Consider the following 22,814-nt stretch of genomic DNA (forward strand, 5'->3'; position numbering starts at 1 on the left):
TCCAGGAGTTTCTATTCCCCTTAAACTATCTCAGTGGGAGTGTGAAATGCCTCTAGTACACAGACAGCTGAATATGCTAAAACTTGTCACTGTGAGTCGAGAACCAACTCTCTCCACCAAAAATCATATAAAATACACATACATTACTCATTTATCTTCACCTACTGGTTATATTAAGTAAATTGAGTCATTCTCATTATAGACTCCTGGCAATCTATACCAATTGGTTATTTATGTGAAGTCCCAAGTTAAAGAGCCCCTCTAAATATTGGCAAATACACCTTGACTAGATGTAATCTACTGATTAGAGTAGAATTTATAAATTGAAAGCCCATGAGCAAGATGTAGCCCAAGGACATGTAAGATTCTACAGAGCTCTTAAATACTTGAATTAGCTACCATCTTGACAAAGTTTTTAAATGAAATACTTCACATGCAATTCTGAATCTCTAGTTTCTCTTAGCAAAACCAGATCCACATTCTCACAAGTTGACAATCTAATAGTACTGAATAGCAGCAGCCCACTTTAAACAGGGCATGTTTTATCCAATTTGGCACAGTTGCCACCGGGCTATTTTACTCGGAACAGCCAGCCTTGTTTAGATATCTTGGTTTGTGATTGCCCTAGTGAAGATTCTGGCAGTCCCATGAGCCAAACCAGAAAAGCAGCACAGGACTATCACTTAATACTATTTATATCTATCTTAGTGTGCTACTTGTTATGTTTGTATCTTTCACAGCCCAGTGCCTTTTACAGCGTAGATGTCACACATGTTAGTTGAATAAATGAATAATTTAATTTGAAGACTGCTGCTCATGTTGTGCTAAAACTTATCCCCCCTTCTTTTAAACACAATACTTCTTTTAATACAGCCTGAGGTTTCATTAGCTCTTTTAGCAATTATAAACATTCTGTAGAACCCTCCCTGCCCTTCTCCTACCCTGAAAATAAAGCATTAGGAATGACCTCTTGTAATCTATGGACACAAACTCAGGAATATCCTTCAAGCACCAGAAGGGAATGGTTCCGATAATGCGATTTGAGTAGAGCTCTCCACTCTGGTTTAGGGGTTGATCCCAATGACCTGGTGATAAGCCATGTCTCCGAATCCGTGGTGCCTTTAGCCACAAGAGCACCTGGCCCAGCTGATTCATTTATCGGGAGAAGAGACCTAATGTGAAGACCATTACAGCCATTGTACGACAATATATGTCAAGGATGGTGAATGAACATTTGGTAAGAAATCGGTGGCAGAAATTGCCTGATGTGAAAGATACGGAGAGAGGCTGGAAAAAGAGAGATGGGGAATTAATACAAGAAAAGTCAAGCTAGCTAATAACGGGTGACATTTTCTCTTCTAAATGGTACTTTTAAAGGAATCTCTTTAGGATTTCCTAAAGGAACAGACCCACTAACCTATTATGTTAATAGAAAATTCAAAATTACATAGAAGTTTATCTCCATTTGGCTAATGTGGTTTGCATGTTCTGGCTTGTTGCCGCTTATAAACTCTAGGACCCACAGTGTTAGCTTTGACATTTAAACTGTGTTTTCTCAGGCTCATGGGCACAGAGGGATTTCTGCCCACTTAGCATGGCAAGATATACATCTGTCCCCTCCTGCCACCTTTCCCTTCCATTAAATTTGCACATTGCGAGCAAATCACACAGGTAAAGGGATTAAAATGCAATAATTTAGGTAAGGGGTAGGCTTCAAAAAGATTTGATCTGAGTGAGCTCCTTTTGTCTATATAAGAATAACAGTCATTGTAGTAGACTTGCAGTTTAAAACACAGGTAAAGGGCGCCTGGGTGGTTCAGTTGGTTAAGTGTCTGCCTTCACTCAGGTCATGATCCCAGGGTCCTGGGATCGAGCCCCACAACAGGCTCCTGCTCAGTGGAGAGTCGGTTTCTCCTTTTCCTCCTTCCTCCATGCTCATGCTCTCAATATCAAGCAATCTCAAATAAATAAATAAAATATTTTAAAAAATAAAATAAAATGCAGGTAAAAATAAACACAATATTCGCTGCTTATTTTACCTCCAGGGCATCACAAACCAACCTTAGCACTTTGTGTCCCCAAGATTTGACCACACTGTGAAGCTTTTAGGAGATATCAAAAATGTAAAAGGATCATGCTTGTGCTCAGGGAGTTTTACAATTTTGTTAGTAACCTGGAACACACCTGATGGAAACATTTAAAGAGCATTTCCAGGACAATACATGAAACACAAATGATGCAAAGCTAATGTAGACAACCATGTACAAAAGCAACTTATTTTTAAGCCAGTACCATATGTTTTCTTACGCAAAAATAGAAAAAATTTTTAAAAATTTTTGTGCTTCTCTCTGTACACATATTATCTCATTTAACCTGTTCAGACACCCAGGGCGTAGGCATCCTTGCTTCTCTAGAGGAATGAGCCATGGCTCAAAGAGGTAATTTGTCAAGGGTCATCACAATAATGAGAGTTAGGGTCAAGTTTTCAGCGGCTCTCTGAAAACCCACTCCAGATCTCTTTGCACATCAGAGCTGTATCCCAGGGCAGAGTTCCTCATTTTGAATGAAGGGAATTAAAGTCCTCAGAGGTAGAGAGACTGTCCAATAGGGGATATAAAACCTGTTAATAGGACCAATTCATCCCAGTTTAGTTAGAACCTTCCTGGTTTTAGCATCAAAATACCACATCCTGAGAAATAACTCAGTCCTGGTTTAAAAAACAGAAAATTGTGTGCACCCAGGAAGCCCTCAGTCCCAGGCAAACTGAGATGATTATTTACTCTCTCTGTGGTGTCTCCATATGTATAGGGACACAGTCAATCCAATCTGCTTATTTAACATCATTCCCCCATGTCACCACCATAGCCCATATCAGGTCCTCTAGTGAATGCTCAGAGCCAAAAACGGCCCCTAGAATATAGTAGAAACCTAACAAACATTTGCTAAATCAGAGTCCACATTTGTCTAGTCTCCCAGTTCATAGGCCACAGAGCTTTGCATGTATGTAGTTGATGCACATGCAGATTAGAATCAAATACAGGTGAAATCAGTCCCTAATGAATTGCAAGAGCAATCTTAAAGAGTTAAAGAAGACTCTGGGGAAGAGAGATGATCCATCTCTATGTCTTGGTAATGGTGGAGGATGGTGGATTGATTGCACATTTATGAATATCACATGTCTCCCCTGGAGAATCAACGGGTGGAGCCACTTTTCCGCTTCTGGGCAGCAGCCTCCCTAAATAACTTCTTGGCTGCCAACACCATTTGAGCTTGCACAGGACCAAAGGCCAGTGTAAGTGCCCTAATGACTGCACTAGACAACATTTCTTATATCCCAGGGAACATGCCAGTAATTTAACATACATTATCCCAATTTAATACTTGCAACATAATGCGGTTAGTATCATTATTCCCATCTTCTAGGTAAGTTAGCTAAAGCTTCTACAGGGCTGAATGCAGAGCCCAAGCTCTTAGGCACAATGACATAGTACATCCCAAGTTATCATACAGTTGATGGACATACCATGTCTGATAATAGGGTATCTCACTGATTTTCCATGTCTTCGGAGTGGCTTGGTGATAACAATAATCTTACTTTCTGGTCATTGAGAGATGTTAGATTGCAAAAGATTATGTAAACAGATATGTGTACAATTTAAGGTAGCTTAAGTTTGCTTGCTCTTTCTTCTGATTATTGGACCTTTGTGCTTGGATTTTGTAAATCTGAGCTATACCAAACACTGTAAGCAGTTTCCCTATAACTGCATCTGCAAGTACTCACAACTTAAAAACGCTTCCCTTAAAAGTCTCAAAATACACCCTTCTGAAAGGAAATCCTATACATCTTTGTCAAATGTTCCCCTTTTTTTCTCTTACCATTTCCTTTCCTTTCGTGTGAATGGGATATTCTTGTACTAATATACCTAATTGAGGGATTCAACTAAAATGCAAATGTACATGAAGCCATAGCCCCTGGGTATAATATTCTTAACTATCGACAATTACAGAGAATATATTGGAATTAGCCAAGCCCTACAGGAAAAAACTTCTTTAAACATCTCTACTTTAATTTAATCCTGGAAATGCATAGAATCAAGGAATTTTGGCCCTAGAGAGAATCTTAGAAAAATCTAGTTTAGTGGTTTTCTAACTTTGGTCTGCAGGGGCCTTGGGGGCCTATTTAGTGAATGACCAGCCAACAAGTCCCCATCATCATCATCAAGGAACAGTGACAGGTGAAGTTTGAATAGGGGCTCTGGCCATCTTAAAGGAGCACTGATGGCAGATGCTGTGAGTTGGCCCACCCAACACCCAGTCCAACCCCTTTCCAAAGATGGCTTTCTGTCCTAAACAAGGCCTGGGTTCAGTCAAACAACACAAAGGTACAAGTGAACTACATGAAAAGGCAACCACAGGTTGGGGATTCAAATCTGGCAAGGACCACGGCAGCATCTTAGGGAGGGCTGGGTAGAGTTTCTAGATTCCAAACCATAGTGTGGTAGGGATCAAGTGATGGACAACAGTGACAATGGTGCTTCCACGAAAATAGGTGCCTGGTGGTAGGGCATGTTCTCTAGCTGCTTTGTTCTTGGATGTGCAACATCCACACCCAGCTCTCCAACTCTTCCAAAGACTCAAAGACTAACTAGTACTTTTTAGTAAATCTCTTCCTACCTAAACTACCTAAAGTAGATTTGGATTTTCTAACAAAGAACCTGGACAAATTTCCTTTTATGTCTCCATGTGGTGTTTCCCTATGATTTAATTTAACTAAAGAATTCTGGGGGGAATTCTATGGTTTTCACACATTTTATCAGCAACTTCATTTTACACATAAAGACACTGGGGTTCAGGGAAGTGAGACTATTAATGATAAAGCTTGGTCTAGAATCTAATTCTCTCTATAGGCTCACCAAGTGATGTTCCAGGAGTGACCAATACTGGTCCTTGGCAAACTACATCCCATATGATTGCTCAGCCCTTAAGAGTCAACTAGGTGGCCGATGGCTGGCCCTTCATGCACACCTGTCCAAAAGCTCTAGTGTTACAAATTAAAATTTCATTGCTTTTTACATTTCAACAATTTTCAAATCCCTTGCTATTGACTTTCAAATCTTATTATTTTGTGAATGTGACCGTTATTCCAATAAAATCTGAGCAGTGTTCCTCATATTCTTCCTTTCTAAAAGTATTAAGATATTTGGGAACAGTTCCTGAGACACTACTTCAGTCTGTTTTATTTATTTAATTTTAAGAATGTTTTCTCAACAGTTGTTTCTATGTCAATATGATTAAAATCATAAAGACATTTCAGATTATATTATTATAGCATAGATAGGATTGGACACTATAGATTATACCATTTAAGAGCAAGAGCTCTAGTACCTGGGGCAAGTTATCTAAGATCTTTGTTAGGATCTCAAATTTACCTTATCTTTAAAAAAAACCAAAAAACCAAGAGTGATAATCATACCTATCTATCTCATGGTATTGTTATAAGAATTACATGAAATTCATGTAAAAATTGCACCATGAACTACACTTGTGTTGAGCATAGCATAATATATAGAGTTGTTGAATCACTATGTCATACACCTGAAACTAATCCAACACTGTGTGTCAACTATACTTCAATAAAAAAAAAAATTGTACCAGCCTAGCATATAATACATGTTTAATAAGAGCTGCCATATTTATTATTATTGTCTCCTGACTTTCAATCCCAGACTCCATAGAGACTTTGACAGAAACTGTCTATTAGGACGTTTAGCCATTGTCCCAAGGTCTATGGTACCTGTTTTGTGCCCAGAAATGGGGGAGAGAGCGGTACAGTTGGTCAGTGCACCCTACATTAGACACCACCCACATCATGAAGGCTGTCACAATCTGTGGAAACTCACCTCTCAAAGAGCCTTCCACTATCATGGCATCATGAAAAAATAGTCTACATATCCCATAGTTTGCAAAGTGCTTCCTTGAACAGTTGATTTGATCCAAAAAAAAACTCTATGAGGAGGCAAGCTGGACAAATGTCTTTACTCTGACTTCCCAGGGAGCACATTAAAGCTAAGAGGCAGCTATGGCACACTGAGAGGAACATGATTGGTCAACAGCACACTCATATCTTCTGACTTTGGCCCAGGACTCTGTAGTGATTTGCACGCATATAATGTGTGAATAACATATTTGAATAGCCAATTCTGAATCAATTTATAAATCAGAGGTTGCACACTCAAAACCATACAGATGGGTAACATAAGTGTGTGAATCAAGCTGGGTGTAAGGCAAGAGGCACAGTGTGACTGAATCATCCAAAAGTTCCTACCTTCCTAAAGGGATTTGCCTTCAAGAGATTTTAATGCAAATATGCAGACCAACTGGCACACTCACACACTGCTGGTAGGAATGAAAAATGGTACCACCACCTTGGAAAGCAGTTTGGCAGTTTCTCAAGAAGTAAAACATATACCTACCTACATGAAATGATCCAGTCATTTCATCCTTGGGTATTTACCTAAGAGAAATGAAAGCATATATCGAGCCAAAGACTTGAACACAAATACCCAAAGCAGCTTTATATGTAACAGGCAAAATCTGGAGCAACTCAAATGCCTATCAACAGTGAGTTAATAAACGTATGGTGGTGTATCTATACAATGGAGTTCTATTCAGCAATAAAAAACAATACAACAACATGGATGAATCTCAAAATAATCATGCTGAGTAAAAGAAATTCTAGAAAACACTTATTCATCTACAGTGACAGAAAGCAGGTGAGTTTACTGGGTCGAGGGATGGGCAGCAAAGAAAAAGTCATGGTGGGTAGGAGGGAATTCACTACAAAAAGGCACAATGAACCCTCTAAGGATGATGGATATGTTCATCATCTTGATTGCAATGATGGTTTCACAGGTGTATATTGTAAAAATTGTATATTTTAGATATGTGTAGTTTATTCTATGTCAGTTGTAAAAGTTTGCAAGGGCAACTATAACAAATTACTATAAACTGAGAAGCTTAAACAACAGAAATTTATTTTCTCATTTTTTTGAACACTAAGTTGGAGATCAAGGTGTCAGCAGGGTTGGTTCCTTCTGAGGGCTATCAGGAAGAATCTGTTCCATGCCTCGCTGCTAGCTTCTGGCAGTTTGCCAGCAATCTTTGGTTTGTTCCTTGGTTTGCAGAGCATCACCCTGGTCTCTGCCTTTGTTTTCACATGGTGTTCTCCTTCTGTGTGTCTGTGTCCAAATTTCCCCTTTTTTATATAGATACCCAACTCCAGTAGGATTCATCTTAACAATTATATCTGCAATGACCCCATTTCCAAATAAAGTCACATTCTGAAGTACTGGGGTTAGGACTTCAACATATGAATTTGTGGGAGACACAATTCAACTCATACCAGCAATTACACTTAAATAAAACTATTTATGAAAAAACTACCAAACCAATTAAATCCAAATTCAACTGTCAATTTTATGTAATAGTTGAACTTTTTTCTTTCTTTTTTGTAAAATTAAATCCTCTCTTGAAGTGTGAATATGGTACTGATGCCCAATCTCTCTCTCTCTCTCTCTTTCATTTTTTTTACACGCTTAGACTACTCCATATTATGGGATGACTCGGTTTTCTATCCTTTTTTTCACCCATCACCTTTAACTCGTGAAATTTCTACAGACCCTTCTTTCTTAAAATGTGCTGAGACATCATCTGGCCTTCACTGGTGAGAAGACATCATTTATATATCAAAACCACTCTGTTTTTTTCTCATTGGCTCCAAATACTTTAAGTGGCACTGCTTGGCATCAACATGATCATAAACGCAAATGTAGAATGCTGGCACTAGATGTCATTTCTCTGCATTCAATTATAAGAAAGTCACTCAGATATTCAGAATACTCTTATATTTACTTTTCATAGTATTATTGTAATTAGAACAAACACAAATTTCTCACAGCAACCTAGCAGACTCTTGAGAGTGTATCCACAAACTTCTGGAAGTTCTGAGGATCCCAAGGAAGGTTACACTAATATTAAAGAAAGATTCCTGATCTGAAAATCTGAAGAATTAAATTTTAGGCTCGATGCTCCTATTAACCAGCCCTATGACTTTGAGTAAGGGTTTAAAACTACTCAAATTTCCCAGATGCTCTCAAGTACATGGAAGTGTTAGTGTTTTTGAGACTTGGATTTGCTCATCTATAAAATGAAAGGGTTGAGCCAGATTATCTCTAAGGTTTTTTCAGTCCTCAACTCCAATGGTACTTGCTAAATTGAACTGCAGTATGGACTTGCTTCTTGTGACTAGCATAAGTCACCATTTATACATCACATATCTTTCTGCAGCTTTTCTTTCCCCAAACTCACAAAATTCAAAAACAAAGTCCCTTTTCCAAAAGACAGCGTGCATTCAATGCAAGGTTTTGGGCAAGGATACAGAGTCAAGGGCACAATGTGAATCAAATTTAAGAGAATAAGGATTCCAACAGATGATTAGTCTGGTAGATGGGTACTTAGTTACCCATAAAAATGGAACTTGGCCAATGCTTCACTCTGAAGAGACTGTTAATATGCTCAAAGATAAAAAGTGTGAGCATCTCTATTATAAAAATAAAATGAAATGCAGGCAAAATGCAGACAAACCTGACAGAGGAAGGTGTTAGATGAAATGTAGGGAAAATTCTGTGAGCTTCAGTGTTTCTGCAGAATGTATATAAACCGGTTGTTCTTACTCTACCTGCCAATCTCTCTTTTATAGCCTGGTAGGCCCCTAGGACCAAAAGTAAATGTGGATATTAAATTTATGATAATAGGGGCACTGAATTCCAGTGCAGTAGTCTCTAAGCATTTTCTTGTGAGGAACGATTCTGAACTACCTTAAAGTTTTATGATTGTTACTGAAAGAAAAAGGAGTATAAGCTGTGGTTGAGGCAGCTGATGGTCTTCCTGTCCCTGCTGGAGGTCTCTAGGAACTTCAGAAAGGTAATGTGTGATGTTATCCAAGTTGGCAATCACCCAAGAACAGTTTTAAAAGGAAGTGATAATTGGAAAGCCCTGCCTAGTAGTTGTTTCAAGTATATTTTGTTTGCTATAATGGTAGCCTCTTGCTTGCCATATGACCCTGATCCAGTCATTTCCTCTCCCCTACCTTATCAGACTTATGATTCGGACTAAGTAAGATGAGAGTCCGCAGGAGAGACTGCTATATTGCTAACATATGTAGCTATATTTTTAATATAGATCATTATATGTTGCAAGATTTCTTCCTCACCCTTTTAGGCACACACCTGGTCTGCATTCCCCATGTTCACTTGCTATTAGATGCAGCCTTTCCTTGGGAGTTCCTGCTAACAGAATGTGGATGGAGGTGATGCAAGCCATTTCCTAGCCTGGTCCATAAAATTTGCCCATGCGGTCCTTTCTTCTTTCTCTCTTTCCCTAGCCTCTATGTGAATGGAAAGAGGTCTGTGGAAATAGAAGAGGAAGAACCAACAGATGGAAGCAGTCTAGACCCTGAGTGACCATGAGGAGTCCACTCAGCCAGCCACACACTCCCTTCCATGAGTACAAAAAGACTTGTCTTATTTAAACCACCAGGGTTATTTGGTTGATTTGTTCCAGCAGCTAGCATTCTATTAACTAATATTTGGTGAATGCTTGCTATATGCTAGGCACATACACATCTCTTTAATTCTCACAAACCCCATGATATAGGTACTGTTATAAACACAGAACTTAACCCGTTCAAATTCACACAGCTGTGTCGAGCTGGCGTATAAACCTCAGAAGCACAAATCAAGAGCCCTTGCTCGTAACCATTGTACGATACCACCTATCTCAATAGAGGAAACATTACTAAGTGTAGTACCCGGCACAAAGTACTTAATTTATGTTAGCTATTATTATACAGGGAAAAGAGAAATCAAAATGGAGAGCAAATAATTGAAAACAAAGAAACTTGATTCTAAAATCCTATCAACTAAAAATCTTCACAATATAAAAGCAAAAAACCTAAATGACCTTTTATTTTTTTAGTAAGGTCTGGCTGTCTAAAGGTAAATAGTAATAAAAATGGAAAAAAATGTAATGTTAAATTGCTAATCCAAACTATTGTGTATGTATCTATAGCTCAATAACCAAAATGGGCATTTTTAACATGTATGCTTATAATAATACGTCATAGCAAATAACTGATAAAGCCCTTATTTCTCATCAACAGAGGACTGTGGAATTACACAGTCATTAAGCATTATAGTTTCAAAGACTTTTTTTAATGATATGAAGAAAATGCTTGTGATATAATGTGCTCCAATTACATAAAGACATTCATTTATTTAATTTATTCAATTCAGTGATTCAAAAATGTTTAATGAGTCCTTAATACATACTGAATGCTGGCCTAGGAGTTCGCCATCTGCTCTCTGCTTTCAAACAGTATATAGTCTAACTTTTTAGTGTAGGCTTTGTCAACAGACTGGCAGAGTTCTTTCTAGGGCTTTGTTTCCTTATCTATAAAATAAGGAGGTTAAATTAGATCATTGTCAAGGGCTCTGCAGCAATTAAGTTCTGCAAGTGAAAACAGGATACTTGATCCCATCAGGCATCCTATTCGTTGTATCTGCAAGGTTATAATTCAACTAAAATTACAACAGTACCATACACTTACTAATGTGAGTTCCATTTAGGACAAACAGCCATCTTGGTCTGCCTGAACTGAGGTGCTTCCTGAGATGTGAGACTTTTAGGACTAAATCCTGGACAGTTTCAGGCAAACTGAGATGGCTGGTCACCTTAGTTCCACGCCAAATTATTGACTTAAAATAATTTAAATCACAGAAACCTCAATTTTGTGTTGTGTTGGAATAATTTTGTGTTGGAATGACTTGGTATGCAGAACAAAACTAGAAGTATAGGAATTACATATTATGTAGTAAACCCAGTCAATTGTCAAAAATTTTTAGAGAAGCAGGGGCACCTGGATGACTCAGTCAAGCATCTGACTCTTGATTTCAGCTCAGGTCATGATCTCAGGGCCCTGGGATCAAGCCCTGAGTCAGGCTCCGAGCTCAGCGTGGAGTCGGCTTGGGATTCTCTCTCTTTCTCTGCCCTCCCCCTGCTCATTCACACGCATTCTCTCTTTCTCTCTAAAATAAAAAAAAAAGTCTTAAAAATATTTTTTAGAGAAACAACACATTTGGGATGAAATTTAACAATAATCACAACAGTCACATAATTATGAGCTGTAAAGTCATTATCCTCTAAGAGCTTGGTGATGTTTGTTTTAAAACTATAATATTAATTCAGAAGCTGTAAAGAACACTGACTACCAGCACTCTATTAATATTTCAATTAGAGAGAGACATATTTTCAACTTTTAAAAATTATGGTTTTAAATGGCATATTATAATTTTATTCTCAAAATACAGATGTTCTTTTAAAGATTATTCTAATATGATCAGTTTCATTTTTCTTTTTTTTCCCCTCATTTACCACAGAGATCAGTACAATTAGGCTAATACCAATTATAATGTTTCTTCAAACCAAAGCTAAAGAACCTCAAGGGGAAGTTGGGGCAACCCGGAGGGATTTGTAATGTCTCAACATGGCCAGCTCCAGGGGCAAGAACTACTCCTTCCATCAGTAGTAAGATCTGGCTCTCTTGGGAACTCATGGGTCCTTCTACCCATCTCCACTGTCCTCCAAAGCCTCCAAGGTCTTCTACAATGCCCCAAATAAATAAGTATTAAGGTAAAGCCTTTTTCTACTAATAAATTTAGGACCCCAGGACTAGGTGAGCAAACTAGGAGTAATTCAGATAGACTTCTAAAAAAGAAACAAGTGAGTTTGGTTTTGTTATCCTGTCCATTGACTGGGTATTTCCTCTTCTTTCACCCCTCTGATGAAGGGCTTTTAAGTGTCTATGGGTAAAATAATCCTGAAACCCTTTTACAGAGTCACAAAAAGGCAGTTTCTAAAATTTGGACCAATTAGCCATTCAGGCAATTTATTAAATTTCCAACCACTAGACTAACTTTCAGATTCCTTTGTAACTGTTATGCATATATTTGTCCTCTTCTGTCCCACAGCAATCTTTCCAACACAAAACATTCCCCATCCTTCTGCCCAAGCCTCCTCCCATCTCTGACACATGCATTTCTTCATAATGATAATACTCTGGAGCCAAATAAATGCGCTGGTCAAGTAGAAATAGGCAGAGCTTCCATTCTTACTCTTGCCTTGGGGAGGAGGGAAATAAGTTTAAGTAAATGAGATGCTGATTTTAAAAGAAATGAATTGAATAGTTAGGAGACAAGTCTGTTTCTCTCATTGGTGGTGCTAATGCCTTTAACATATTCTGTCATCTGTGTCAGTTTTGTGAATTAATAATTCCATCTGTCTGACCTGATGTTTGGCTTTAGTCTTCACTAAAGCCAATTCACTGGCTAATAATGCCTACTGCTTACATTTGTTGATTACTTACTATTTACCAAGAACTGCACTAAGCATTTTATGTGCTTACTCTTTCTCAATCAGCATAACCCTTTGGGATAGGTACTGTTATTAACCCCGCTTTACAGCCAAGGAGCCTAAGGCTCGCCCAGAGGGACACATCTCATAAATTGCAGTGCTGGGATTTAAAGCAGTGTTGGTTTCATACACTGGTGCCTGGTTTGGTTTCTTCTCAGCTAGGCTTCATACCATTCTCATGAAGTCTCTTCCAAAACCTGGAGGCTGTCAATCTTGCCTCTTAGAAAGATAATTCCCCACCTCCATTAATTGCTTCAACCGCCCTCCAGGACATACCTCTGTAAAGCCCCACCATGCAAGGGACAGCGTCAACTCCCCTCCATTCCCAGCAAGGCAGGCTGGAAAACCTAAAGGAGACTCCCTAAGAAAACTGTGTTCTAGCTTCCCCTAAGTTCTGTATTTTCACCAGAGGCATGCCTTCTTTCAGACAAACTCTAACTTGCATATAATCAGTATGAGAAAGGAGGAAAGAGACAAAAATATGAATCTTGGGAGGGGTTCTAGACTCCACTTGCTTAGAAAGTTCTTGAATCTTATTCATTTATAGGCAGTACCCTCCTACCCTAGTTGCAATGGACCTTTTTACATACTTGTTCTACTCTTCAACTACCTTCTACCCTCAATCCTAACATCTCCTTTCTCTCGGGCTGTGACCCACTGGTATCTCCGTGATAGTTTCAAGATAACATCAAGGAGATGAACATTAGTAGCATCAGTATTTATGAGCATCTATGAAGGACATCAAGAAATGCTATAAAGACCAAGATAGAAGATTATTGTTATTAAATGTACACTATGTCTTCAAGGAATTCAAAAGATGATTCTGTAATAATGTATCCTTCCAAATGCTCCAAAAGTTCTAAGCTTGGGCATCCTGAGGAAATGCCACCACATTCTTGCCCAAAGCTGTTCAGTAATGAGGGGTTAATAATTGTCTAGCAGATTCCCCAGTGACAAGTACCAAGGGCTTCTCTCCAGCCTGGTTCTAAGCTGGTCACTGGAAGTTGGGTTTCAGGTTCATGTGCATTTCCAAAAACCCATTTCCACCTCTTGCTCTTAGACACCCCCCACTTTTGAAGTCTGCATTCCTAATCTTCCGGTTGTCTGAACGCATTTTCACACCTAACAAATCGGAAAGCTGTAATTACAAAGTTTCGTAATTGTTTTTTTTCTGAAGCTTCCCTGAATCGGAAGTGGCTTCGCCATTCATTTAAGTGTCCACAAATACTACTTCCCAGGACAAGGGCAGGAGCCGGTTCCACAGCCACCTAGATACGCAAACACACAGCCCAAGTGATCACCATTCAGTGCAGCGTCGGTGGTGTAGTGGCCAGCATAGCTGCCTTCCAAGTAATCGCCATGCATTTTAAGACGAAGGTCAGATTTCATACTGAAACTTGGCTCTCTCTTGGGTTGATTTTTGCCTGATTCTCAGCCTCTGAGCCCAAGTTCTACGTTGCGCAGAGATTGGGCCCCACTATACCTAGCTGGACTTCTAGCAAGGGCTTTTTTTTTTTTTTTTTTTTTTTGGTATGTCTTTTGCTAAGAAACTGCAGTATGCTTTGCCTCCCTAACCCAGCCGCAGCCTGTCGTCCCCCAGACAAAAAGCGGCGGCCCACTGCTCCCTGCAGCGGTCGCCGCGGCGGCGCAGGGCTGCTGGGCCACCCGAGACCCGTGGCGCTGCGCCTTTGTTGGGCGGGCTACAAATGGTGCCCCAGCACCGGTCTGAGCCGGGGGCGGGAGGCCGGGAGGGGGAGGCCAGGAAGGGGGTCGGGCGGGAGGGGAGGAGACCTCGGAGCAGCCAATCGGCGCTCAGCCCATCAGCTGACCGCTTTTGCTTACACCAGGTGCACGCCGGCTGCGGGGAGCACAAAGCGGGGCGCATCGAGGGCGCCGGCAGCGAGCCGGGGAGCTAGGCGAGGCCCGTGCGCCAGCGGCCGCAGCGCCCTCCGATTGGGGAGAGGGGCTGGTGGTGTTAGCCAGGCGGCGGAATCCGCGCGGTGGCATCCCTAGTTGCCCCGGGTGCCTTTCTCGGGACCTGGCCGCTCTCTGCCTCGCCCTCTGCGCCCCACTTCTCCAGTCCTCCTTCCCAATCCTGCCTGCCTCTGCCCCGACCCCGGAGAGTCGGATTGAGCCCAGGCCCGCGCAGCAGCTGTTGCTCGTGTCGTTGCCTCTCCTCCTGTCTTGGTGCTCTGCTGGGAACCCCCCAAGGAGCCACCGCGCGCTGCGGGCTGGGAGGGAGGCGCCGTTCGGCCGGTCGTCCTCCTCCTGCCGCCGCCGCGGGTCCGTGCGCACCCCACACCCCCGCCGGCCGGGCCTCGGGGTAAGTGCGCTCGCCTAGCCGGGCGGTTGCGGGAGGTTTGGGCAGCAGCTAGGGGAAGTCGAGGCAAACTTGGCGTCGCGGCGGGCCCGAGAGGGTCTGGGGAACCGCGGGATAAGATCGCGGGCCTACGGGAGACGAGGGGGCGCGGCTCATGGAGCTGGGGAAAATGACCAAGTCGGGGAAACGGGAATCTAGTAACCCTCTCACCAGCCCCCTTTCCCCCAAAAACCCATAGTGGTGGGGTACAGCGATAGTTCGGAATGAAGGCCAGACTGAAATGGGCAAAAGGCAGTGACAGGAGGCAAGCGCGCTGAATTTCAGGGACCAAGGCGGGGGAGGGTGGTGCCCGGGGATCCAAAGGAAGGAGGGGCTGCTGGATGTGAACGGGTAAGGCAGTCCGGGCGGGAGAGGAGCGCGTAAAGGGGGCCTGGGGAGTTGGAAAGAGAACCAAGAGATGGGAAAGGAAGGTGGCAGGTAGTGGGAAGAGGTTAAGAGGAAGAATGTTTTGGCGGTGGCCTTGTTGATAAAGAAAGGGGCAAGGGACCCAATTCACAAAGCATTGAGTGTAATGAAGTCAGAGCATTCAGAAGAATCTACTCAATTGTCGGACAGCGTAAATGGGGAAAAGACCTCACCCTACATGTTTTTTGAGTCCAGGAGTAGCAGCCTCAGGAGGCTTGCTAGGGATGCCGAAATGTCAGGGAAGCTTCCGTCCGCTCCAGGAACCGAGCTGGTGCTGAGTTCCCCGCTCGGAGCAAGGGGGTAGGAGCAAGGAAAGTTTGCCAGCGAGTGCCCTTTGTGTTGCGTGAAGAGGGGTGTGGGCAGTCCCCGACTCCGCGTTTCCCCGGGCCCTGTCGCGACCACCTCCCGCGGTAGGAGCCCCTGCCTTGGCAGGCTGGGGTGATGTAGAAACATCCAACCACGGGAGCGGAGCCACGCACCCAGGACTGGTGGAAAATCCGTCCCGGGACCCTTGAGAACGAGTCAAGGTGGATATGCGGAGTGGGAGACTCGGCCGGGGTACCTGTTCTGGGAGAGGGGGATCTTGTCTGCTGGGTTCACCGCTGTGGCACCAGGGCCAAGTACAGTACCTGGCAATGAATGAATGAATGAGTGAATGAATGAATGAATGAATGATGGGGTGTGAATAGTTTTGAGGCATTTGAACTACACAGGCAAAGGCCAAGAGCCCAAGAAAATGGATCTTTCCCTAAATCTTATGTCACCATTAGCATTTTCATTTCCAGACCTACATAATAAAGGACAAACCAGATTAAGTGGGGGAACAGGTATTGCTGATTTGGGCTTTACTTGTAGGATTTTCTGAAGACAATATGTTGTTTCGTCTTGCTGTATGCTTTGCCGACACGGTCTAAATAATATTACTCAGATATGCTCATTACTTCCTGCTTAAGAGCTAGGACTAGAGATGTTGAAAGTTCAGGAAGACACTTTGATCAGTACGTCTAGAGTAAAAGTGGTGTTGTTGGCTCCTTGGCCGTGTGTGTCCCAAAGTCTCTGATTTGCATGCAAATGTGAGCGAATCCTGGCAGATGTCTGGCCTTATCCATTCACATGAAGGAATTTGAAAAGACAAGGAGTCTTTAGTTAACAATAGACCTTCAGAAAATGGAATAAAGGCGCAGTGTGAGTTTTTCTGTTTAGGAATTCCATGGCTTGCTGACACCTTTATTCAAGAGCCAAATTCTCTGAGTGCTATTGTGTTGAAAGCTCAAAGTACTACTTGCTCTTTACCTGGCTGAGTATTTTTGTGCAACTTTCAAGCTAGATGTTCTGAGCTGGATAGTGAAGCAGGCAGTAACCTTAATCCATTTGTGGTGGTCTGAGGTGATTACTGAATTGACCTTTTAACCTTTAGAGTTTCTTTTTCTTTTAGTAATTTTACCCCTGCTCACATTTGCTCTCCATCCACAGAGATAGACAAATGGAAAAAATAGTTGTAGTTGACTGACATGAAGAATGTTTACTATTCAGTCTAAATTATTTTAGTTGTTAAGGCATCAAATTTGGAGAACCGAAGGTGAGAAACCATCATGTTCCTAGTCACCTGAGGGGTTTTCGGGTCACAGGACCAAACAATGAATGGGAGACAGTCATGCATTGGACCCCAAAATAGGGAAATTTCTGCCTTGTCCAACATTAGCTAATAGACCACTGCACAGCTCACCTCCTGGAGTAGCGTGACCGCCAAACAAAAGGCCGGTGGTGTGGGCTGCACGTGAGCCCCGGGATTACACCTACTGACAAGCCAGCCCCCTTGGCCTCTTCTTTTGTCAGTCTGAAACACTGTTGAAGAGAAAAAGAACCTATTCACTGAACAGTGCTTGCCCCTGTATTCTGTATATTCACTGAAAAGGACATTAAAATACCGCTCCCCCCACCAAAAGACAACATTGTTCTGAGGGCTTGGTGTTTGCTGGGGAGGGGTGCACAACAGATGTTAGTCTGCTATTTTACGTGTTTCCTTTAAGTTATTTTTGCTGGTTCAGTGACTTTTACACATAAGGCAGTATTTTCCCAGGAGGGGAGACATGAATTGAGTCAAATTTAAGTAAGAAAATGTTATAGCCAAGATTAAATTTTGTGTCTTAAAGCTATCAAGAAGTCAGAAAGTAACAAATCATTATAATAAACACTAATGTGACTGAAGCCTGAGATTCTGTCCTCATTCACTTAAGGGTTAACTATAAAATAGTTGACTTTTCTAAACTAAGCTATAAAGCAATTTAGATACTGTCAAGTATCTAAGTATTGTTGAAACAAACCTGCTAACTTTAAAATGACTACAGCCTCACATTTGCGAGCACTTTGGTTATTATCCTGCCTATGTGAAATCTTTATTCTGCAGTTCTAATAAAAGGGAAGATTAGAGCTCATTCCTTGGTAAATAAAAGTAATAAAGTACTAATTGTTTTAAAAACATCACTGTGCTAAATGAAATCTTAGACCAGTTCTTACTGCAGACTCTGGCCCTGAACGATAAAATGCATAGCTCTGGATAGTATCTGGAATTCAAAAAAAGCAAGGGAAGACTCCGCCATTGATCTCATTCCCGTTAGGCCCTGCTAAGGCTAGTTTCTTGACCCGAATTGCTGGAGCAATTACCACATATCCTAAAGCAGTGACACTCATGGGAACAAACTGGTAGGTACTAGAGAAACTCTACCTCTATAGAGTTATATTGCTACTTTCCAAGCCAGTTGGGTGTGACTATAAATAAACGGAATGGTGGGCTTTTTTTGCCACCATAAATAAGCCAGACACCATAAATAAAATATAGTAAATTATAGGATCTGCATGTCACTTTTTACTTGACTTTCACAATGCTTTCTTAAATTTTATTTTCAGCTACAAAATAATAGTTCTTTGAATGATTCACTTGAATACTAATATAAGGTTGCTTAAATATTATATTTAATTTTTCAAAATTATGCTGAATATCTATTTGGGGTTAAGCCAGTCAGGAGATAAAGCAAATTCCATTTTAGAATCATATTTTGGCTTCTGGGAACAATGGAATTTTCTTTGACTCATGAATAGAGCTTTGATTAATATTTTATTCAGGGTGAGAATATAATTATATAGATGAAGTCAGGAAAACATGTATCCTCTCCTGTTTTTGGCTTAAAGTATAGAATGGAAACAAAAGTTAAACCCTATCTGTAAAATTCAATAGTTACTATCCAGGGGAACCACTCGCTCTACAAATCTTAACTGAAGTTTGTTTTCTAAATTTTTTGTTTTAGCATGTTATCATCTGCCTACTTTATAGATATATTACAGGGTATGGCCTCCAAGTCTTAAAACATACACAAATGTATAATAAATAGTTGACATTGCATTTACAATACATGATAAAATAATATAGCATATATTTCCAGACCTATAGCACCTATAGAACTCTTATGCATATTATTCGGTAATTAAAATATATGCTATTTTATGTTACACTTTTTCAAAGAGAAACATTTGGGTTACATATTATTTTATTTTTTACTTTTTGGGTATTTTCAAAAGGTCTAGCAAAGGTAGGATATTATTAGCAGTTTTATTCGTTATTTGGTTGGTAAGGAAGCTACTATCTAGTCCTAGCTGGGTTATCTTAGGTGTTTCATAACCCTGCCAGCCCTCAGTTTTCTCATTTGTAACATGATAGTGTTGAGTGAATAGAGCTGGAAGGACTAACTTACTCAGTGAAACTGCTGAAGGGTTTTGTGGAAGCTGTGCTTCCAATACCGTAACTAACAAACATTTAACTTGGATGGAACTATTATGCTTACTGGACTGAGAATCATCCCTGACATGCAGAGAAACTAAGCTTAAGCTTTCAGTGATACACAACGAAGTTCCATCAACTCAGACTTGAGAGTCCGCTCGGAAGATGCTACTGCCTCTACTTACAACACTTGGTTTTGAAAGCTATGGAATGAAACTGCTTTTACAGTGGCTTATTGCCTTCCATTACGCTCCTTATGGCAAAGGGTTTGGAATGTTATTTGAAAGCTCTGATTAATATAAATGAGTTGTAATTTTCTGACCCAGGCCATCCTACCTCACATCTATTATACCACTGGCAGACATGTGGACTCCACAGCTGTCCCCTCATTTGTGTATGAAACAGACACACTGGTGGCATTTTTTGGTTCCCATAGTTACAATAACAATATACATGTGACATGACATCCTTCTACGTGAAAGGTTTTTGTATTTTGTAGAACTGGGAGTGAAGGACAACTATGTAAAGTTTGGGAGTTACGTAAATTAATCTGCCATTGTTTTCTGGAGCCACCATTTCAATCACGAGAGGAGAGCTGTCCCTCAGTGGTGTCCAGGAAAGGGCAATTGCGGGACTTTGGCTCACGAAGATTTCCAAGGCAGGCATTTCCAACAATGCCTAACCTCTATAGGAGAATGCCCATTAAATATTCATTTCAAAATATTTGCTCTTCCTATTTATGACTGCCCTTTGTGAGATAATGTATTAGCATAGTCATTTTCAATTCATACAGGAAAAAAAGACAGCACCAGTATTAGCATCTATCTCAGGAAGACCTAGGAGACAAAAAATCAGTTTGCCCTATTAAGCAGTAAGCACAAAGAGAGAATCTTCATTTAGGAAAACTAAAAAGCTTTGCAGAGAAAGAAAGGTTGCTTAATTGGTTTCATGCCTATAATTTTCCCCTCTAGAAAAAATGTTAGCATGGCAATAAAGAATATCATTAACCTGCATTGTTATTTCACAATAGTAATAAGTCTTAATTTGCATCCATAATAATCACTGTAATCAAGTACTGTACAGGGAGTCAGGAAGGCACAGGCTCATTTCCCAGCTCTGACACTAATGACTGAATGTGTGACCTTCTAGATGTCCTGCAACCCTCCTGGTGCTTCATGTCCCTAACTGAGTTGTTTTAAAGGATGCAGGAATGCTAGATTTTTCTAGCATTACCACTGCAAAGAATTTTATTTCTGCCCTAAACGCCACAATTGGATGGAGAACTAAAGGTCTGGGGAACATAGCCATAATGCTCTTTTCTGCAAGGTATTTTTTCTGGTTCCTAATCCCACAGCTAAGAAAATTTTTTGTTCTTTTAAAAATGTTCTCCTCCTAACGTGACAATTCCTATCACCTCACCTGGGCCTTCTTGAGGGAAATAATTTTACCTGGGATACAGAAAACTGTTTATGATCTTGGAACACTTGTTCACCCAATGAATATATACTGAGCTCCAGCTGTGTGCCAGGCATTATAGGAGGTACTAAAACCAAAAGAAATTAGCTTGATTTTTCTGCAGCTTGTACATTAAATCCATCAGAAGCATTTTGTTTCCATCAGTCATGTATTCTTCTACAAATATTTATGAAGTGAAAAAGGCACTCTACTGGATCAAGCACAGGGGTTTTCAGTGGGGGGTGATTTTGCTCCCCCCTCCAGGAGAAACTTGGCAATATTTGGAGACATTTCTGGCAGTTATCACAACTGAAGGTGGAGGATGCTGCTACTGGCATCTAGTGGGTAGAAGCCAGGGATGCTGATAAACGTCCTAAAATGCATAGGACAGTTCCGCCACAACAAAGAATTATTTGGTCCAATGTTAATAGTATCAAGGTTTTGAGAAACTTGCTCTAAAAGACATTGGCTCTGCCCTCACCAAGTTAAAGTCCACTAGGGGTTACAGAAAGGAGAGTGACAAGTGCAATAAAGTGTGCCGTGATGGCAAAAGTGTGAGATACAAAAGTACAGACGCAGGAGCCTTCATTCAGATTTTGGCCATCAGCAAAGGCTTTAAAAACCGTATGGTTAATTCACAGAACAGGCTTTCACCTGGAACACAAGTATTTGGCAAGAGACAATTTTAAATCTAGTCTCATTGAACACAAATGAATGGTTGCTTACCAGACGGTAGGCCCCTCTAAACTGGTTAGAATTCAGTGTCTTGAGCAAGCAGGAGAGGAAGCTAGAAACAGAATGAAGTCAGTAGTAGGAAACCTATACCAGCACATGCTGCATGAAGAGAAGACGGGCTTCATTGACAAAGAAAGTGAATAGTGCCTCATGTTTTTGAACTTCACATTTTGCAGAATTCTTAAGTATGTATTTCATTTGACCTGTAACATTCTGAGACACCAACTGTCATTCTTTCTCTCTTTTTTCAATAACTAAGGGACCAGAGGCATGGACAGGTTCAGTGTGACCTTGGACAAGTCACTTAATACATTTCTAAGGTTCCGCTGTAAAAGAAGAAGAAGGGTTGCAACTCTCACTTTTCTAGTGCAAGTTGAATTTAAGTAAGGTCATACAGATCTAGTGTAAGACTGGATCTGGAATGAGACCTGAGGCTCCCTGCTTGCACCAAGCCTGCTTCCTGGACTGTGGTGACAGAACAGGTAATATGACAGTGACTCAGCACTCTAGTGTTTGGGTTACCAAGGAGAGCAAGAATCTGGGATGTATCAATTAAAACGTATCATGCAGGGAAATTTAAGCTGGGTTTCCCAGACACTTAAGGACTAATCAGACTTTCTCTCTAACATCTTACCTTAAGCTGACCTTAGAAGCTTAAAAAAAAAAAAAAAAAAAACTTGTGACAAGCCGCAAAGAAAGGTTCATAAGAGAGTGATGACTAGGATAAGAAAATGAGATATCCCAGAACATTGGGAAGAACTGAGGGTACTCTGCCTACAAAAGAAAAGCGATAGTGGCATGGTTTTCTGGTTTTGTTTGGCAAGGGTATTTTAACTTTGTGTGTACATACACACACGTGCACACACATATACACAAACGGGGAGACAAATTCGATACTGACAAGTTTATGTTTTTGTTTGAACACCTCAAAATGAGTTTTGTAAAGAGCCTTCTCTCAAGGGGTCTTAAAGATATAACTTCTCGCTTCTCTGGGATAGCATAATGTTTGCTTGTGAGAAGTAAGACTGAGAAGCTACATGACCACTCAAGGTTCTTTTCATCTTCACAGTTCTCTGATTTCCAAGATCATGAGTGATAGTTATGTAGGACTTCAGCCCATGTCCTGAGAGTTTCCAGAACACTGATGGAATCCATAGTAACTCATCCAACCATGATAGAACCACTGAAGACACTGGAGTGGCAATTAACTGGATCTCTCTGCTTGTTCTTCCAGCTCATTATGGTTCTATGCAGTGAGGACTACATGTAAGGTTTAAAACCCCTGAAGGACTAGTTAGTTCTGCTATGTCCTTTGGGGACAACCTGTCTCTGGAATCCCAGCCAACCTCCTCACATACTCTCAAACTCATCATTTCTCACCTGGGAGACCAGGGGAAAAAAAAACAAAAAACAAAAAAAACTTGAGTGTCTTCAAAGTCAACTAAAAGAAAAACACAAAGTATGTGGGCAAATGCTGGTGAGATATTTTTATCTTCATGCATGAAGGATAGCACTGTCAAAATAGAACCCTAGTAA

At 40.9% G+C, this 22,814-nt stretch overlaps 1 protein-coding gene and 1 long non-coding RNA gene across 3 annotated transcripts in view; one reads left to right on the forward strand and one right to left on the reverse strand.

The window, feature by feature from the left end:
• Positions 1-21,948, reverse strand: part of LOC125280912 (uncharacterized) — a 180,819-nt gene extending 158,871 nt beyond the window's left edge. The window contains exon 1 of the long non-coding RNA XR_007187773.2: positions 17,040-21,948. This is a non-coding gene — a long non-coding RNA (uncharacterized LOC125280912). The remainder of the gene's footprint in view (positions 1-17,039) is intronic.
• The window catches only part of LRRN1 (leucine rich repeat neuronal 1), a 35,826-nt gene continuing 27,406 nt past the window's right edge, over positions 14,395-22,814 (forward strand). For both annotated transcript variants that reach the window (XM_044385025.3, XM_026501260.4), the window contains exon 1: positions 14,395-14,851. The gene's annotated coding sequence lies outside the window, so the exon portion shown is untranslated. The remainder of the gene's footprint in view (positions 14,852-22,814) is intronic.

The sequence above is a fragment of the Ursus arctos genome, unplaced genomic scaffold, assembly GCF_023065955.2.
Source record: "Ursus arctos isolate Adak ecotype North America unplaced genomic scaffold, UrsArc2.0 scaffold_14, whole genome shotgun sequence".
Classification (NCBI taxonomy): Eukaryota; Metazoa; Chordata; class Mammalia; order Carnivora; family Ursidae; genus Ursus; species Ursus arctos.